Source organism: Nanorana parkeri, unplaced genomic scaffold (genome assembly GCF_000935625.1).
Source record: "Nanorana parkeri isolate BGI_ZX_2015 unplaced genomic scaffold, ASM93562v1 scaffold18, whole genome shotgun sequence".
NCBI lineage: Eukaryota > Metazoa > Chordata > Amphibia > Anura > Dicroglossidae > Nanorana > Nanorana parkeri.
In genome coordinates, this window is record NW_017306286.1 from 207,627 (window position 1) to 216,788 (window position 9,162).

The window sequence follows — 9,162 nt, forward strand, 5'->3', positions numbered from 1 at the left end:
TATATATATATATATATATTTCTTAATTCAGCAACTGAAGTCTAAAAGATTTGTGGGGAGATTTCACAAAATGAATTACGTGTCCTAGTAAATGGATAATATGCTACTAGTTTTGTAATATACCTCTCATATTATTTTCTAACATCTCTTAAAGCTGATAAATCTCTGAGACATCATTATATGCCCATTAAGTATTATACTGGGTTTAAATTGAAAGGAAAGAAAATCTTGATTGTTGGAAAATGCAAACAGTTTTGAGCTTTTATCCTTTCATTATAGTAGTAACATGAGACGTGAATATGAATTGGCTGATATACTGGAAGCAACACTTTTTTTCGTGTTTCTTTGCTCCAGCTTTCATAAATTGGTTCAATTTTATTTGAAATTGAAGCTTGTCTATGGCTTACATATTTTCCTCATTTACTTTCCCTTATTTGCCAGTCTACAGTCTACATCAGTCTACATCACATTCTCAAACAATTCATCCTCACACAGCTACCTCCTCATGTATCACTGGCCCCTCCCTTTTAGATTGTAAGCCCTCATGGACAGGGCCCTCCTTACCATCTTGTCTTGAATTGTATTGTGATTGTAATGTCTTCCTTATATTGTAAAGCGATGCGCAAACTGTTGGCGCTATATAAATCCTGTATAATAATAATAAGTGGATCTGTTCACCTGACAAGTAATCAGGCTCATCTCCAGTGGACATCCACATCTATAATCTCTTTGACATCTGAGAAGGCTTGTAACCAAATGTGTCCTGTTATCCTCAGATTAATTAATTTTATCATCAAGCATAAAAATGTAATCTTTTGATTTTACAACAAACTATTCTGAATCGTTCACAGGCAAAAATTAGGAATATATATGACCAAGAGTGACATTATCACAGAACATGTTTCAGTATGCATGCCCATTCCAGGACATAGGATGCACATGATGACATTAGTACATATGAATGTAGAGTTCCTAGGAGATAGCCAGTTCACTGCAAGAATTTTATTATGAAAATATGAAAGTGGCTATAAAGCAAAATGTATCAAATATATGTTTACTTCTGTGCTACTATGAAAGCTGAATAACATACATATGTACATAGTGGTTAGGTAATTGCTATAGTCTTGCAGTAAAGTATCAGGCCCAGCTTTATATTTACAACAGCCACAGGAGACAGTTCTGTATCATGCTCTACTTCTTCTGGTTCATCTAAGGTTAAAAAAACTGAGCACGTACACAAAATGAATAAAACCTTATAGACAGTAGTGCAACCATTTGAAGAGCTGGGATCTATCTGATGTTGAGCAGATCCCTCTGATGCAAATGTCTGCAGCTTTTTTCTTTAGACAGTCTGGATACCTACTGGTCCCCTCCCCTTATCCTAGCAGAACTAATTCCATATGGGTGTGTGGCTGCAGTATGGAATCCTGATAAATTGCCATGCATGTTGCGGGCAGCGCCAACATTTGAAGGAGGGAGACGACAATGAACAAAAACGTAACCAAAGCGTTATAGGAAAAAGAAGGAGGGTGAAATTCAGACGATGGGGGGATGTCAATTTTTCTTAGTGGCAGGAAGAATTTTTATAAACATCTGCATTACCTAAATGGACAGACGGGGGAGAGGGTGGATTTTCCTTTCCAGGGAAAGGATGTAAGCCTCCTCATATCTTTAATATTATATCCAGATAACCTGGTTAATTGTACTCTGATGTATATATTCGGTTTGGATGCTAAAAATTGCAAAACTATTAAAAGAATTCTGTTTGCCTGATCCAAAATTAGAACAATTGGGAAGTATTATTATGTGGAACTGAGCTTTTTATTAAATAAACATGGTCCAAACTAGTTGAAGAAGATTCCAGGAATTTGTAATGTTGACTAGCATCTATAAACAGGCCACTAATAACAAGGTCTTTTTCTGGGTCTCTTGAGTTGTCATTATGTTTCTTGCTGTCAAAGTCACCAGTTTTTTCTCTTGTTTTGCACCATGCGACATATACTTCCACCTATATGCCATAAAACATGTTACCGGTCACAGAATGTCTAAGTCAATCATTTAGTCCATAACATACTCCAAACACATCACAAACTGCTCTGCTATTTTAACTGGCTGTGGCTATCAGCTTGTGTTCTGTAGAATATATCTTGACAGCCTTCTACCTTAGAGATGCTTCTACCATGTATTGTTTACAGCATCTTGAGGAATATAGGAATTCCTCTGTGAACATGCAATCTCAGCACTTCATGTATTATAATAGTGATTCTCTATGACTTGAAAAAACATTTTGATGGAACTGCAACACCAACTTGCAGCATTTAGAAAAATTAATTCATGTGTAATATAAAAGAAGTATGTCAGAAAGAGATGCTAAACTGACAAGCACAAGTGACATTTGCATAATAACAGTTGCATCAAAGTGCTTTTGGAACTAAGGGACCAACCTGAACCCCACAGATGCCATATGTAAATTTCAGCCTGTAGCTAAAGCTGGGGGTTCTGTCACACGCTCCAAAATTCTCAAACAGTATGACACTCTATAGGCTGCTCATGCACTTAGTGTGGAATAAGGGGCATTCAACAGCTCTGCTGCAAATATTTACATACAGCAAGTGTCCAGATTTTCGGTTCTACAAGGCATGCTGAAGCATTTTGAAATTAAAAAGATGTATGGGAAGATAACCTCATATGCCTAGTATCAGACAAAGGTTACACATTAATATATTTTTCCCTGACAGGTTCACTTTAATTTCAGAAGTGTGAAAAGCTGTATGTAGCAAGAACAATTTTAACAGAAAATGTATAGAAAATATTAGGCATATGTGATTATTGGTCAGGAAAGGTTTTTGGATCACCACATTTTCCTACATGACCTCACTCATATAAATTAATCTCTGCCCTCTTAAATTGTTGCCAGCTTAGAAAGTTGATTTTCAAGGGAAAAACACCACCTTTAATCCTATTTTTATCATCTCCTTACCAATACTTCTAAAATTGTGTTATTTTAAAACACTTTTCATATATAGTAGACATGTTAGCCGGCAAAAAAATTGTTTTGTTTCAGGTTTTTCGTTATTAAGTTTTTTGGGATTCAGGTAGGAAAGTCAATTTGGTTCACTATTCGGATTCGGAAGAATACAACATATTTGTTAACTTCAGACGCGGTAGTATTTAGGAGCGAATTTTCATTGCAGCAAAGTGACATTAGAAAAAAAAATTTTTTGTAAAAAGTCCGCAGAAACAATATGAAAAAAGAGCGTGGGGTTTCCCCCCAATTCATCTCTCAACCCTTTAGGTCTGGTAGGAATTTTAGGGGGAACCCGTAAAGTAAAAAAAAGCCTTTAAATTTCATACCAGACTCTTGATCAGCAGCCTGGCGGAGCAGGAAAGGGGGACGCGAGTGTGCGGCCCGCCCTCCTGCACCAAACCAGGCAACATGCCCTCCGCATGGGGAGGGTGCTTTGCCAGGGGTGACCCCTGTCAACCAGGACAAGGGCCTCTTCCTCACAACCTAGGTCTGGTGGTTGTGGGGGTCTGCGGGCAGGGGGCTTATCTGAATCTGGGTGCCCCCTTTCATAAGCAGGACACCCAGATCCTGCACCCACCTTGTAAATGAATAAGGGGTAGTTGTTACCCCTACTCAATCACCAAATAGTAAAGAAAATAGTAAATAAACACACAACACCACAAAAAAGTTTTTCGCAAGTCCTTTATTTAAAGAAAAAAAAAAAGTTTCCATCGATTGAATTCAATGTCAATCACGTTGTCCAGTGATGTAGATCCGTGCCAATCATGATGTATGATGGCCACCGACTCGCCGAAAGAAAAAAAACCTGATGCCCGCCGACTCATCCAATCCTGACAAACTTGCCGCAAAATGACAGGTCTGAACCAAATGTAAACAAAGGCGCGGAGCGAGTCCCGTGATGGTGTCCTTCGTCGGGATAGAACGGGTCAACGGGCGTCGAGTGTTTTTTATTTCGGCGAATCGGCAGGCATCGTCCATCATGATCGACGTGGATCTACATTGCTGAATGATGCCTGCCGACTCATCGAAATAAAGAGAACTCGACACCCATTGACTCGTCCGAACCCGACGAGCTCCCACCACAAAATGACACCTCTGGACCTGAATGTCAACAAAGGGGTGGTGCAAGTCGTGACATTACGGGACTTGTTTCCGCCCATTTGTTGACATTCGGGACCAGATCTGTCCAGGACCGCCGTCAGGGGGGTACGGCCGATACTCATGTAAGGGGCCCGGGGCAGCCTCCGGGGGCCCGCCCAGGACTGTTACATGAGTATTGGCCGACGGTGAAGGGCGAGGAGGTTGCATGGAAATGCCTGCACACCGCATGTAATGATACGTGATATGATTACATTCTGTTAGGAATCAATCACTCTCCCTGGACGCAATGATTGTGCATTCAGGGAGAGTGTTTTCTAACCGCATGTAATAATATCACATACCATTACATGCGGTGTGCAGGCATTTCCATGCAAGGTCTGTCACCTGATCATTAACTTAGGTGACAGCTGCCACTTGTAAACACCAGACTAGGGATTCCTGATGCAGTAAAACACAAGTTTCTGATGCAGGAATCCCTAATCGCACCTAAACCTACAGATATGAAAGGGGCCTTATTGTGTGTATATATTGGTGTCTGTAGTACCAAACCGGATATAGCTATATTTTATTATAAAGTATGAAATTTGGCAAGCAGCCCCCAAGAGAGAAAAAATTTGTCGAGTGGCCCCTGAGACGGAAGATGCGGGAGGCGAAGACGGAGCTCCAGTCGGGCGGCGAAGATAACAAGAAGGAGGCCGTGTCGGGCGCCAAGGATGAGGAGGCCGTGTTCCAAAGAGGTCAGGCCGTGCAAGGTAAGAGGACTGTGCTGGCAGAGCCCAGCATAGATTCTGCACAGCCCACCAAAGAGTCTCAGGTGGGCTGTGCAATACCCTTTGGTGGGCTCTGCAGGATCCTTAGGGCTCTCTGCAGCCTGCAAAGCCCACCACAGATCCTGCACAACCCCCCTGAGATCCTGCAGGGTGTCAGGGGGTCTCTGCAGGGTCTGTGGGGGGCTTTGCCTGGTCTCAGGGGGGCTTTGCAGGATCTACTGGGGGCTCTGCAGCCTGTAAAGCCCACCACAGATCCTGCACAACCCCCTGAGATACTTTAGACTGCAGGGTCACAGGGGTCTCTGCAGGATCTGTGGAGGGCTTTGCCGGGTCTCAGGGGGGCTTTGCAGGATTTATAGGGGCCTCAGCAGCCTGCAAAGCCCACCACAGATCCTGCACAACCCCCCTGAGATGCTGCAGGATCTGTGGGGGGCTTTCTCGGGTCTCAGGGGCCATTGCAGGATCTGTGGGGGGCTTTGCAGGATTCATAGGGAGCTCTGCAGCCCGCAAAGTCCACTACAGATCCTGCACAACCCCCCTGAGATGCTGCAGGATCTGTGTGGGGCTTTGTCCGGTCTCAGGGGGCTTTACAGTATCTTTGGGGGGCTTTGCCGGGTCTCGTGGGGATTTGCAGGATTCATAGAAGGCTCTGCAGCCTCCAAAGCCCACCACAGATGCTGCAGAGCCCCCCTGAGATCCTGCAGGGTCTCTGCAGGATCTGCGGGGGGCTTTGCTGGGTCCCAAGGGAGCTTTGCAGGATCTGTGGTGAGCTCTGCAAGGTCTACGGTGGACTGAGCCCTCCACGGATCCTGCACAGCCCCCTGAGACTGCAGGGTCTCAGGGGGGCTGTGCAGGATTTGTGAAGGTCTCAGGTGGGCTTTGCAGGATCTGTGGCGGGCTCCACGGGTCTATGGTGGGCTCTGCAGGGTCTCAGGTGGGCTTGGCAGCCTGAGACCCTGCAGAGCCCTCCAGAGATCCTTCACAGCCCACCTGAGACCCTGCAAAGCCCACCACAGATCATGAAGAGCCCACAGGGGGGGGGACAGGGCGGTGCGGGTGGGGGGAAGGCCCGGCCTAAAGCTGCGTAAGGGGCCCTGACATTTATGAAGGCTGCCCTGGATCTGTCATAATAACAGAGTTGCTGTTGTTAAGACAGGTCTGGTCCCAAATGTCAACAAATGGGCGGAGCAAGTCCCGTGACGTCCCAACTCGCTCCTCCCAATTGTTTACATTCGGTCTAGACCGGTCATTTTGTGGTGAGAGTTCTTTGGGGTCGGACGGGTCGGTGAGCATTGTTTTTATTTTTATTTCAGCGATTTGGCAGCCGTTGTTCATCGTGATTGACGTGGATCTACATCGCTGGACGACGTGATTGATGATGGATTACATCAATAGACACTTTTTAAAAAATAAAGGACACTTTTTTTTGGCATTGGAGGTCCCCCCTAACATTTCTACCAGATCTGGAAGGTCTGGTAGCAATTGGGGAGGGGACTCCATACATTTATTTTTACTTTGATGTTTAACAACAAAGGTTAATTCCAGAATGACATGTGAAAAAAAGTTCCATCCAGAATTTTCTTTAACAAAAATATAGATACCTTTCGATGCGTTATATTTTCATTTGGAATTTCCGAAATTTTGTCTGAATTTGCATTCGGATTGATACGAAATTGCACATGTCTCATATATAGAGCATCACAATTCATGCTGTTTCTGCCTTCTAGATCATATATTAAAGTAGTATTAAACTCTAAAAAATTTTCAATAATGAATCCATATTAAATACATATACAATAACCAGCAAAATATTTCTTTACATTCTTGCCCAAGCACTTATAGTCTTATAAAAATGCTGCTTACATTTTTAAAGTTCCTTTTACTTGTTTAACCACTTAAAGACCGGGGTGTTAAACCCCCTTCCTGTCCAGGCCATGACAGATAGAGCTTTCTTCTTGTGGCATTTAATCACCACTGGGTTTTTCATTTTTTTTACTATATTAAGGAAAAATCACCAAAAATTTTGAAAAAACTGCTTCCCCTATATTAAATTATGAAACATTTATTAAGACCCAATTTCTTGGTAAAATATAAAAGACGGGGTCACGTTGGGTAAATAGACACCAAACATGTCAAGCCTTAAAATTGCGTGCGCCCGCAAAACTGCAAAAAACTACAATACCCAAAATTGGCCATAGGCATCGCTTTAAAAGCTTTTATCACTCATCAGTTTAGTGTTATCAGTAATTATTGGCCCTAAAATTATTGTTCACACTCCAACATTCACAGTGATATGTAACATGTGCAGCACAATTGTCGTTTTACGCTCCCCAGCCACCACCTACATAGAGGCAAACGTGAAGACTGATAGCTTGCTTCATCTGCCTCTGCCTGACACGTGGCTACTTCTGCATCTACAGACCATGCAGTTTCCTCAGCAAAGGACATTCTATCAGCTCACTCATCCTCAAGATGGTTCACTTGGCCACAGAATGAAACATCATTATAAATGAGCCTAGATAAAATTATAGCTCAGCTGAGTGAAGGATAGGAGCACTGGAAGAAGAAACCTCCACACTACCACAAAAATGGAACACCTAGAAATGAAGTTATTAATAGATTCATAAATTTCAAGAACCAGCTGCAACTCAACAATGTAGAGGTGATTGGCCTACTGAAGGGTAAGAGGAGGACCAACCTACATAGTTTGTTGAACTACTTTTCAAGCTGTCTCCTGTCTCTGGATGCAGTATCTGCATTGTATGCTGTTGAATAGGCCCACTGAGTGATGAGGGTGTAGCCTTAGACATCTAAGAGTAAGGGGTCTATTCACTAAGCTGCCGTAGGCAGCCGAGTGAACGACCGACCTAATGTGAAGTGAAGAGCTGTGTCAGAATAGAAACATTTTTTGGCCATCAGTGTCCCTGGTTAGCTGGTAACCAGGGACGCTGATCTCTCTGCAAGTGGCCGGAGCCAGTCGTAAGATCACGGCTTGCTCCGCCCAGCTGTCAGAAGCAGGCTGTCGGCCGGCCAGTGGCCGGCCACTCGGCCAGCTTCGGCTTTCAGTGCGGCTCAGCCGAGCCGAGGGGGAGACTGATCGTTACCCCATACAAGCGATCCGCCGGCGAATTACTTGTATATTAACGTTTTTAAATATCGGGCATTTCCCGCTCGCGCGCGCCCGGGGGGCGTGTCTGAGCGGACGTCTAAAGACGCCAGCTGAGATCTAGAGAGCTCCTGGCCGGCCGTTTTTTTACAACGGCCGGGAGGTAGTTAACCCCCTCTCGTCCATTGGCCGTTCCTGAACGGCCGGACGGGAGCCTTTTAGGAGCAGGAGTGCATCTTTAGACGTCCTTCCCCTTCCCCCACTCGTGTGCGGCGCCCCTTCCCATGTGTATAGGATGTGAGCGACAATTATTGATGAGCATTCTAGCCATAGGGGTAGAGTAAATAATATGTAACCATTTGCCTATCCCCATTGCAAGTAGCACCTCCCACATACTATCACATTTAATGCTATCAAGTGAGAGCACTGCTCTGTTTCCCATATTTTGTAAGGTAAACTGCATATTAAGGAACATTCTCTGTATATTTACAGCACAGATTTACACTGATTGGTCACAATTTACTACTTTAGATATAATTTTAGATAGTTGGAAAGCAAGCATTTTGGCCAGTATTTAATATCTTTAGTTAGTAGTAAGATAGACAGGAAAGGCTGACCACTAATATAGCCTCATGCATAGATGTTGGGAATGCACATGAATGTCACTTCCAATGTAAATAGTAGTTGTGGTAGTAAATGTGTCCTATAAATGTAGAGGCAGTTTGAGAAGATCCAGGTGCACCGCAGTATTTCCTTCTTTTGTTAGAACTTTATTGAAATGTCACAAGTGGCATTTCATTTAGTTTTATCAGCCACAGTGTGGTGTGATGTGGCTGTACGGCGTTGCACCACGCAGTACTGCATGCATCTCCAAACTGGTATTCATATGTTTAAACAGGAATTTAATCTTATGTTCTATCTTAGCATTTACTTCAGATAATGGTTGACCTGGAGTAATGCATTGGTGATGGTGAATTGGACAATGCATTGGTGATGGTGAACTGGGCAAACAATGGCAAAGAGTTGTGTTCAGTGATGTGAATTGGCTATGTCTGGGTAAATCTGACCAAAGACATCATATGAGATGAGAAACATGGAGGAAAAGGCTGACACCAATTCTCAGTTACAGAACTCAGTTCTCCAACTATTCCTGCAGT